The following is an 11,860-nucleotide window of genomic DNA, read 5'->3' as shown; positions in this document are numbered from 1 at the left end:
TTGCAGGTTGCGTAGTGAGCTAAATGTCTTAGATTCGCGGAACCTGGATTGAATTGTAGCATACATGTATTTATGCTTTTGATCATGTTCCTTTTTGCATTTTGTTGCTTATTATGGTGCTCAAGTTGTACAAACACTCCCTGGACCTCACAAGTCCGTTGCAAAGTGTTGCACATGTTTAGGGGGAGATGTGTTACAACTTGACCCTTTGAGACTAACCATGTGTTTGAGTTTGATGATTTAGTCTCAAAGGAGGCTTGAAAGGGAAAAGGTGGACTTGGACCATGAAAGACTTCCACTGCACTCCGATGAGAGGGTAACTTATTCCAAGTCCATCTCATGAACTCTTATTGCCATTTGCTCTTAATTGAAGATTTTGGTGAGGCAATGGGGTTATAGGGCCAAAGTTGATCCCGTTTTGGTGCTTGATGCCAAAGGGGGAGAAAATAAAGGCCAAAGTGATAAATGGATCAGCTACCACTTGAGAGATTTTGAAAATAGTAGAGTAGAGCTTTTGTTTTGTCAAAACTCTCTTATTGTCTCTTTTGTGAAAAGTTGGCTTCTTGTGGGGAGAAGTATTGATTATGGGATTTAGGGGGAGTTTTTGAAATCTTTGATCAATCTCGTTTGGAATGACTCTCTTTATGCCTCAACATGTGTGGTTGACATAGAAATAGAGATTTGAGTTTGATTTGCAAAAACAAACCAAGTGGTGGCAAAGGATGATCCATATATGCCAAAATTGAATCAAAACCAATTTGAGTTTTTATTTGAAGTGATTTTGCACTTGTTCTAGTTGCTTTATGTTGTGTTGGCATAAATCACCAAAAAGGGGGAGATTGAAAGGGAAATGTGCCCTTGGGCCATTTCTAAGTATTTTGGTGATTGAGTGCAAACACAAAGTGCTTAAATGTGAAAATGTGCCCATGGTTGAACAAAGTGCAAATCACAAGTAAAGGTATGTTTCTAAGCCTTAGTACATTGGTTTTGTGTACTAATATCTTGTCTAAGTGTTAGAAACAGAAAGAAGAAGAGAAGAGAAGACTTGGCTGTGTACAGCCAAGGGGCTGTTTCGGTCTGGTGCACCGGACTGTCCGGTGGTGCACCGGACAGTGTCCGGTGGTGCACCGGACAGTGTCCGGTGCGCCAGGCTGCCTCGGCCGAAGAGGCCGCTCTCGGGTTTTTCTCCGGCGACTTCGGCTAAAATTCACCGGACTGTCCGGTGTGCACCGGACTGTCCGGTGAGCCAACGGTCGGCCGGGCCAACGGTCGGCCGCGCGATCGGCGCGCGACACGTGGCCGAGCCAACGGTCGGAAGGAAGCACCGGACTGTCCGGTGTGCACCGGACTGTCCGGTGCGCCAGATCTGCAACGGTCGGCAACGGTCGGCTGCGCCTATTAAGGAAAGAAATCGGGCACCGGACAGTGTCCGGTGTGCACCGGACTGTCCGGTGCGCCCGACGACAGAAGGCAAGAATGGCCTTCCAGATTTGTTCTCAACGGCTCCTAGCTGCCTTGGGGCTATAAAAGGGACCCCTAGGCGCATGGAGGAGATAACCAAGCAACTCTTGAGCATTCCTGATCATCCACACTCAGTCTTTGCGCATCCGTTTGTGATTCTAAGTGATTCGAGCTCTGTTCTTGTGAGAAACTGTGAGATAGTCTTTGAGCTCGATTCTTGGCCGTGTGTGTGCGCATTTCGCTGTGGATTTGTGTGTGTTGCTTCCCTCCCTTACTCCGTGCTTCTTTGTGAATCTTAAGTGTAAGGGCGAGAGACTCCAAATTGTGGAGATTCCTCGCAAGCGGGATTGAGAAAAGAAAAGCAAGAACACCGTGGTATTCAAGTTGATCATTGGATCACTTGAGAGGAGTTGAGTGCAACTCTCGTCCGTTGGGACGCCACAACGTGGAAGTAGGCAAGTTTTGTACTTGGCCGAACCACGGGATAACCACCGTGTCATCTCTGTGATTGATTTCTTGTGGTTATTGTGTTTTGACTCCTCTCTAGCCACTTGGCCATAATTGTGCTAACACTTAACAAATTTTTGTGGCTTAAGTTTTGAAGTGTTACAGGATCACCTATTCACCCCCCCCTCTAGGTGCTCTCAGCAGTGGCTCGCCGGAGCTCCTCCGTGCGCTGCCGCCGTCGAGGACGTATCGGGTAAAGAAATAGAAGGGGAAGGGTCTTTCTGTAATCTGTCAACAGCACACAGGAATAGTACAGGAACTTATTTCGAGTTACCCAGAAACCCAGGGACCTTTCCGCAAGATCGCCAGCGCGGGCGCCTTTCTCTTTCTGTCTGGGCCGCTTGGGCCGAAACCAGCCCAGAACTATTCACTGGTTTTCCTTTTTCCTTTATTTCCAGAGCCAAAACAATATAAAAAAATGTAGAAAAATGGTAAAATTGTGAAACCAATTTTCCTAGGCTCCTTATTTTCCCTAGAATTTAATAAAAATAGTTTTATGATTTTTAGAGAAAATAAGAAATTTTAGGGCATTTAAAGTAGTTAAAAGTATTAGTTATGGATTTTTAGAAAATAATTGGTAAGTCCAAAAATGCCCAAACTTTTTATGGGAACTTAAAGAAATATTTAGAAGCCTTGGGTAGGGTTTGAGTTGATTTGGACCCTGTTTGATAACTAGAACCCAAAACCACCCCCCCTGCCCTATGAACTCCTTTACCGACTCCGGAAACCCTAAGTTCTCGGAGTTCCGTGAAGGAAAGTTGTATTCAAGACTTAGATAATAAATCTTTATTATCTTCGCACTCTCATGCGCAATACATGGCATCCATTCTTATATATGTATATATATGGTTATGTTAGAACGTGAAGAAGAAATAGAAGTCACCGAAGAAAGGACACCACCACCCTCGGATTCTCAAGCAGGCAACTGCTTCTACTTCGATATTTGTGGATCCGAGCCAGACTCACCTGTTAACGAAGGCAAGCCCCGGTGCATTTGCCACCTCCCTTGATGTTTTTAAAATCTTTCTCACTTGCTTGCTACATTAGGTGATAGGAGTTGATTGATTAAACAATTCCTGCATTACCTTCCTTGATCTTGATTACCCTCCTTGAAACCCTGTTTTTACAAAAAGGTTTTACTATGCTTAGTATTGCTCTAGAAAAACAAAAGGATTTGTTTTACAAAAGATGTTTGGCAAAGTGGGAGGGTTGTTTTCAAAAATAAAACTTGATGGTGGATCCATCATGGCCGTGATGGATTCAACATCGGAAAAGATGTACCTCTGCCAGGTACCAAGTTTTTGGGTTGAAATGATTAAGCTGAGACCGGGCGGGTGACTTGCACGAGAAAGGAGTCTCGGTGTAGTGTCTCCGTCTGAGTCGATTAAGGACCTTGTCGATGTAGGCCTGCTGACCGAGGACCCTTTAACTGGTCACATGCCTCGTCATGGGTAAGCCTTGCCTCGGGCAGACTAAGGCCAGAATAAGATAACACGAAATGGGCGTGGAGCGGTGGCGAGAGTAGCGTGTACCCTCCGTGGCAAGAGGCTGGACGGTGGTGTATCTGTGCTCTCGGTTTGCGTGAACCTGATCTGGTCTTAAGAACCCTGGTGGCGGGTTGACATATGCAAGGGTTAAGTGCTACATATGTCGTGTGATTGGAGATCCTCAGTTGAGTATAATCGATTCGGATCGCCGTACCTCCGCGGTTATGGAGACTTGGCCACTGACTTACACGTAGCATTCCACTAAAGATGATGGGTTTTTGTTAAGGAATTGGCTAGTGCAGGACCAGTGATTGAACTAGGATAGAAAGAACTCTAGTTGCAGGTAATTATACTTAACTTGACAAATAAAATTGGATTTTTAAGGATCCACTTTAGTAAGCATTTCTGCAAAACAGAGTCTTTGATTATTGAAAAGCCTTACCTTGACTCCCATATAACCAGCATACCCTTGAGAGTCTTTTCTTTAGTCAGGTAAGACTTGCTGAGTAATTCCATACTCAGGGTTTATCCCTTCGTTGTTTTTAGGTGAGGAAGTAGCAGATTTCTGTTGCTTCTGTGCCAAGGTGGTTCCTAAGGAGGAAAAACAAGACTGAAGTGCGGGAGGACTCGGTCCTCCACATAGAAACCTTTTGCTTAAAACTTATCGGGAGGAGTCTGTGCCTCCCTTGGTTTGTATAATATTATTACCCAGCACTCGCTTTTTAGTTCTGGTCTGTAATAAAACAACTTGAGCTTGCCTTTTAATAAATGTAAGTTATGTAATCGCTTCCGCATTTCTTTATCTCCGATGTTCTGTAATGTCTGCAAGACGGGTGAATCGTTCCTGGTGTGGTAAAGAAAGATACCGAACTTGTCAAGTAGTTCAGGGGCACCTACAGGGTTGTCTGAGGTCCGTTGGACAAACACAACTGTAGGTGGGCCTAATTACTTGGGAGGTTCCGTCACATCCCCCCCATTGGTTTGAGCTATGTGGTGCATTGCCATTTACCCTATATGACTCATAGGATTGATCGTTCCTTTCCGACCTTCTAGGCAGGGCCGGAAAGCTTTCCTGGGCTCGGGATTTTGTATTAATGGGCTGATGCATCGCATTGTGTGATGGGAAGTGTTGCTGGGATGGGTGAGGATTCAGGTTACAATCCTCCTCAAAAGACTCATGTGCGGACTGTCCGGACATGTACCCAGACCGTCCATGATTATATGCGGACCGTCCGTCGTTGTATGCGGACCGTCCGACTTGGTAGTTTAGATTTTGCGCCATATGTGGTGGCTCGGGTGCATGTCTGGGTAACTCATTAAAAATGGGCCCGGTTGTTGCTGGCTCGGACGGTCCGCGCTCACATGCGGATGGTCCGGGCATGTGCAGATTGGTTGACTTACTGCCAATTTGCGGTTGCTCAGGGTATGTGTCCATCGACATCCCATAAAGGGGTTGTGACTGGTCGTGACAACCTATAGCCGATGTATTACGCGTGTTACCCCCTAATTCAACCTCGTGCGAAGGAAAATTTGTAGTACTAGATTTATCAAATGCACGTACTAGTCTCCTATAATCGTTTTGCATACCCCCTATGATATTTTGCATTTGTTCTCGCTGTTCATCTACATAATTCTTAAGAGATTGAAGCTCGTTTGTATTACTTACATTGGGGATATCTGGTGTGGGTCGGAGCGAAGCAGGATCCGTCGCCTGTTGTCGAACGACTTTATTGTTCCTATCTACTTTGAAGTTGGCCAGGAACTTCGCCCTCGCCTCTTGAATCAGCTGCTCCTTATGCTCCTCGAACTGGAGCTGTTCGTCAGCCGGCAAGGTTTCCCAAGTCGGTTCTATAATGTTTCTGGGGGAGACTTCAGAACTATCCCTTGAACCGGCCATTGAGGGCCGATTTGATGGGTCTAGATGTGCTCTCCCCAGCAGAGTCGCCAAAAAGTATGTTGACACCTTTTTAGGGCGCCAATCACTCAACACGAACCAGCGGCGGTGCTCTCTGCACAGGGGCGGACGGTCCGCGGCCAGGAGCCGGACGGTCCGCGGCCTGGCGCGAGGCTAGGGTTCCTGTCTAACGGCCGGACGGTCCACGCCCTGGGGCTGGATGGTCCGCGCGTGCACAGGGGCGGCAGAAGATCGCCGACGGCGCCTGGATCTCGCTCCCGGGAGGGATCCCGTCGGGGAGGAGAGATCCTAGGTGATGTCTAGGCTCGGCAAGCCAACCTAGACTCCTCTAATCGACGTAGAGTCGAAGAGAAGCGAAGAATTTGGGGATTGGAAGGCTAAACTAGAACTAGACTAGAACTACCCCTAGGAAATAAATGCGAAATAGAAGTGTTATTGATTTGATTGATTATTACAAATCTGCCGTATACCTCTCTATTTATAGAGGAGGGGGGCTGGACCCTTTACAAACTAATTTACGAGCTAATTCCGCGAATCTAGCTAACAACCGTAGCACAAAACTCGGAACCCTAATCTACTCTGCGTACGCGCGGACCGTCCGGCCTCAGAGCCGGACCGTCCGCCGCTCAATTTATTGCTCAACATAAGGAAATATAAAATGGAAAATGAAAATATATGAATGGTAGTTGAGTCAGTTGTAGGGAAATGCATATTTTATTGGTATGGTGGGGTTTAGGGGGATAGTATATGGAGAACCATTGCAGAAAGTGAAGATATAGAGGTAAGACTTGACACGCTAATGGGATATAGGGGAAGAAGAGAACCGCTGAAGACTATCTAATAGACGGCCAAAGCGAGAGACGAGGGATCACATCACATGTCACACTGTTTGGTCCATATCCACCTATCTATAGGGTCCTGCAAAAGCAGGCGCCGCCGCTACCCCCACTATGTATGGTAATCATAGTCATCGTCTAGCGGTAATGATGCGACAATGATGCCCTCTCCCACCATCCATCACATCCTCTTCTCCAATTCTCCAAAGACTCAAATGGTGTGCTAAATAATCATCGACAGGCAGTTGTTCCACTTTGTACTGCCTGATGCGTGCTTGTGTGTGTGGGCATCACTTCACTGCATCAGAAAGTGTTAGAAAAGTAACAGAGCCTAAGATTAATTTGATAATGCAGCATAAAACGTAAAACTCAGATCTACTGACAGATAGTATATATGACATTAGAACAGAACATATCTGAACTAACTCAACAAGATTAACGCATAAAAAATAATCGACAACGAATCTAACCATAAAACTTTCATCACAATAAACTGAAAATGTAGATTTACTTACATCGATTTCCACAAGTAATGGTGAGGAACCCGAGCGAACGTGTGCGAAGCACTTCCCAGAAACCTGATTTGCTGCCACCCGTGCAGGTTGTCAAAACGACGACGTTGGTTCGAAGACACCGCTCTCCCTTGATCTACTGCACGATAGACGAAGGAACGGTGGGACAGAGAAGCGGCGAAGCAGAAAGATGAGAAGAAGAGGGCGAGATAGTTGCTATTCGTGTGTGTCTTCCGACTGAAGGACGCCTGCCCTTTATAGAGGGGTCGTCGCAACCTCCTTAATTCGATCTGCTAAATTCCAGGAACCGCCCCCCTCGAATCTCTCTACGTGCAACTGCCCGGAGATCTCGCACGTAACATGTGTGTCCATTAATCCCGGTTGACGTGATAGTCTAGGTGTGGTATTTGATAACCAAATAAACAAACGATAAAAATTAAATTGTCGTTTAAAACACGTCACGACACGATCGCGCATCGTCATAAGTCAGGCGATAAATAACGCGAACAAGCGCGTAGTAGCCTTCATAGCCCTTTATTTGTCTCATGTCAAGAGAATGGAACACTCTTACATGTAAGTTAGTTCTCTCATAACTAGATGAGCAATATGGGACAAAGCCCAATGCCATCTCGCCATACCACTTTGGCTCATTTATTGAATTAGAGCCACACTAGTGGGCCTAATTCCAACAGAAAGAATTTAGAGATAGGTGGCCATACGCCACTGCCAAAGCAAATATGACGGTAGAAATGGTCATTACACACTACAAGAAAAAAGGCAAGGAGTGTCGGCCAAAACCCCACACTCTTACTGAAATAAGCCGACACTCTAAGTATAAGAGTGTCGGTTGACCGACACTCTTAGCCGTCACTCTAAAATGGACGCTCTTAATTTAAGAGTGTCGATACAGTAAAACCCACACTTTTATCCGTATTAAGAGTGTCGGAGCCGACACTCTTAAACTTACCGACACTCCTTCAACGTTTTCTTGTAGTGACATCGCTACAGTAGCGAGCAAAGGCAGTGTGAGGTGTGGGCCTATGAGTACTTACTAGTGGGCTACCGATGTTGCCCCTGCCCCGTAAAGTACTGTTGTTTGAGAGGTAGGAGTGTCAAACTATAGTCCGCGCCGTACTTGCATCGGGATGGCAAACGACGATGTGGCTACGACTTGATAGGAGCTAGGTGTGATGATTATGGTCATGTTCGGTTCTTGGCCTCGATCACAGAGGCTGCCACGTTCAAGGTTAACTAAACTTTTTAACTAGGTATGATAATGAATACCTAAAACTCGGATAAAACTCTATTATGGCATAGGTACGACGAATTTAATATCCACGACCACGAATATTTTATTGAGCCATTTACTATAATTATCGGGTATGGTGGGCACAGATATATTGTTCTTATCCCATATCCGCTAACCAATGACAGGTGGGATTAAATTATTAGAAGTGTTTCTTATAAATTTAAATGCTAAATTTGTGATAAAATTATGTTGGGTTTCATGACTTTGTCATGACGGACCCAAAGATAATATGTTATTTGAGTATCTTTCATTATTGTGAGGTATGGGGCTCATCAATACTGCGAGCGAGCTGTTCTGAATGCCTGTCCAAAGTGACATGTCTTCGTGCCAAAGTTCGATCGCGTAACGTGATGACAAGAGAAAAGAGAGCCCGGCTGTCTCAGACCTGGAAATTGCAAGCTAGCCAGTAATACAGACTGCATTATTCAGCATTACACACAACAACAAGGCGCTACTGCTACTACAACTATGCAGCTTCATATTACAATATGACAAAAAAACATTTCCATGTCCATCCCCATCATCAGCTAAGTACGCTGGGCTTTGAAGCTAGCTACCACCTAGGAGCCTAATCCAGTTCCACAGCTTGGCATGCACAACTTGGATGTGCCAGTGCCATGGAGCGTTGGCGACGATCAGACTCTGAGGAGGTAGACGCTGAGCTCGGGCTCAGCTCGGCCGCCGCTGTCCGGGCTCATCATGTCGTAGAAGGCCTCCGAGTCACGGGATCCCACGATGTGCTCCAACCGCACGCACATGTACATGACGTTGCCCGCGCCGCCGCCGCAGCTGGCGACAGGGATGACGTCGGCCCCATGGACACGGGCTCCAGCGCGCGAAGCACGCCCCAGTCCACGGTGCCGCACGGCACTCGTGCCCAGCGGCGGACCCAGAGCAAAATAAGAGTGAGGGACACTTACGAAGGCAAGCATCAAAACACTAGAGCAGGGGCATCTAAGTTAAACTGAGCAGATGATTTTATAGTGAAAATCTAGTCTCTACTACTTGCACCAAAGAAATGAGCGGGGTCTGTGCCCTCGCTCCACCCTACCTAGGTCCGCCCCTGCTCGTGCCGCGCCACGTACCCGCCGCAACCCCTGCCGTTGTAGTAGGCGCGCCACACCGTCTCCACCAGCCTCCTGCCGCTGCCCGCGGCGGACGGCGGTCCCCTGGCATGCTCGCACTCCAACACGATGTGCACCAGGCCCGACACCATCTCCCGCACCAGCGCCGCCGTGGGCGCCGCCAGCTCCAGCAGCAGCACCGGGCACACGCGCGTGTCCACCTGGAACGCCAGGTGCACGTGGTCGCGTCGGTGCCCGTACAGTGTGCCGGTCAGCCGCGCGCCCAGCCCCACCTACCGGTGCCGCCCGAGCATGACGTTGTCCTTGGAATGCTTGCTGCTTGGCAGCTGCGTCGGTGCCCGTACAGTGTGCCGGTCAGCCCGCGCTCAAGCTTTCTTAAAGCAAGCGAAGCGAAGCAGAGGAATAGAATGCTTGCTGCTTGGCAGCTGTGTTAGGTTATGTGCGCAAGTTTATATTCGAAGGCTCGAATCTGAGGGAGCTCACTACACGACTCTCAGCTCCACCTCTGTCCCTGCACCGCACCATAGTCCACAGCACTAGAGCTTTTGTACGAGGGAGGGGTGGTGAGCAGAACCCACGAGAACTGAGCAAACAGATAAGGCCCAGTTTCGAAACAAAGCTTTTGAAAACCACTGTTTTTTAAATACTACAATATACTTTAGTCATAACAATGTCATAGTTTAAAATATTACAATTTTAAAAATTGAGATCTAGACTTAAATTTAGAATACCTTCAAACAACTACAATATTTACAATAAGATTGCTGTTACCTTCAGAAGAATTTTTGCTTGCTCATAATTGTTTGGTAATTGTTTTTATAAAATTCTTTTATATTGAGAACCTAATTTATTAAAATGAGAACTTTGGTCTAAAAATAAATTGTTGGTATAATTATTATGAATTTTCAGAAATATTTTAAAATATATTTATTTATTTTTGGATATAAGGATAAAAGAAAAAGAAAAAAAGGGAAAGCCCCCTCACCTCCCCTGCACCTGTAACGGCCGCACCCCTTCCTCTTCCTCTCCCCGCTCATTTCTCCCATCAATGGAGCCGCCACCTCTTCCTCTTCCCCATTCACTCTCCCCTTCTTAAATCTCGCCATCAATGGAGTTATGGAGCCGTCGCAACCCTTCCCCTCCCTGGCGCCCTCTCACCTCCCTCTTCCCCTCTATAAAAGGCAGTCAAGCCCCTCTCTCCCTCCCCTGCCCAAGCTCTCCCCTCACCTCACCTCTCTCTCCCTCGTGAAACCAGTCGCCGGAGCTCGCCGTGCTCACACCACGCCGCACTCGCCCGAGCCCCTGCCACCCTTGGCCGCGTTCACTCGAGCCCCGACGCCCTCGGCCGCGCTCGGCCGAGCCCCTATCGCTCCGACCAAGCCCTGTCGTTCGCGCCCCCACCGAGCCCTTGTTGTTCGTGTCCCGGCTGAGCCCCGCCGTTCGACGCCCGCGCCGAGCCCCTGTTGTCCTGGTCGTGCCCCACCTCGTCGCTGTCTGTCATCGCAAGGTTGAAACAACCCAGATTTTTATTAATTTTCAAAATTTCGTTTCAAATTATGTCATGAATTTGTAATTGTTGTTGTAATTTGGGAAATATTATTATTCATGTTTGGTTACAATGAATTTTAGAATTTATCTAAAAATTAATAATCATAGGTTTATTTAAGCTCACTAAATAAATAATAGGGAAACTTTCTTAACAAAGAAGTAATAAGTGGTATAGGATTCATAATAATTGAAATATTATAGTCTAATCAGTAGTTTTAATTATTAAAATGTTTTGACCTCTGATTACTATAATGACATTTTCTTTTAGAAAGAAAAGATCAATCTAAAAGGATATCATTATTCATAATAGAAATAATTAATTGGTAGTTTATTTCTGTAGAATTGGTTAAGTCATTTCGTCTAAGCTATGTTAGGTAAAATACTTTTGTAGTCGCATGTCCATATAACTTTCACCAGTGACAATCCAAAGTAGAGATTTTAGTGGATTAATAAAATGAATATGAATTAGGTTTTATTTTAGGCACTATTTATAAGTATAGTTTGTGCGGTATATGCTTGTTCATGTAATGGTGAATGTTATTCATGTAATGGTGTATGTTTATTTATTTGGTGAATGTTTTCTTTTGTATGTACGATATGCGAATCTATATTAGAAGCTGACTGTGTGGTAGAAGAACCGAATATGTTCGAAGATGACCCACAGGACACATTTGAGCAAGACAAGTGAATTCTCTCTCTGCATTCTGTTTGTACCCAAGTAATGCATATAATAATGTTTACTTTTCGGATATTAGCATAATCTGATGAGATTTGGCTAAATATGATTTCCTAGAATTACCAACCCTATTCCTTGATTACCCTGTGATAAATACTATGCTTAGCAATTTGTGCTACTACTCAACTTGATAATTATCATGTCGCCCTTTAATGATATTATTGTTTCAGAAATGAAATTTGTATTATGATGTTAACTAGATGGTTAAACAAGATCATTTCGTATTAAATGGAACATGGAGTGACCATCCAGGATAACAGTGTATCCACGAGTGCTATAATGGCTCTAGCTTTGGTAATTAACTCTATAGACTTAGTGCTTAACAACCCTACCTGAAAGATGGGCAAGAGGGGGAGGCAGTAGTTTGGTGGCAGCTTATGTTAACATGGGGTGGTAGTCTAGGATAAGTTACCTCGCCTAGAGGGTCATCAATACTGACGTGGAAACCTTAGCGAGTGGCTTTG

General features: G+C 45.8%; 1 pseudogene; it reads right to left on the bottom strand.

Moving 5' to 3' along the window:
• Nucleotides 1-8,426: 8,426 nt before the first annotated feature.
• LOC103637021 (protein MIZU-KUSSEI 1-like) lies at nucleotides 8,427-9,405 on the bottom strand (annotated as a pseudogene).
• Nucleotides 9,406-11,860: the final 2,455 nt, after the last annotated feature.

This window comes from Zea mays, chromosome 8 (assembly GCF_902167145.1).
Source record: "Zea mays cultivar B73 chromosome 8, Zm-B73-REFERENCE-NAM-5.0, whole genome shotgun sequence".
In the NCBI taxonomy this organism is placed as follows: domain Eukaryota; kingdom Viridiplantae; phylum Streptophyta; class Magnoliopsida; order Poales; family Poaceae; genus Zea; species Zea mays.
This window is presented reverse-complemented; position numbering and strand designations above follow the sequence as displayed.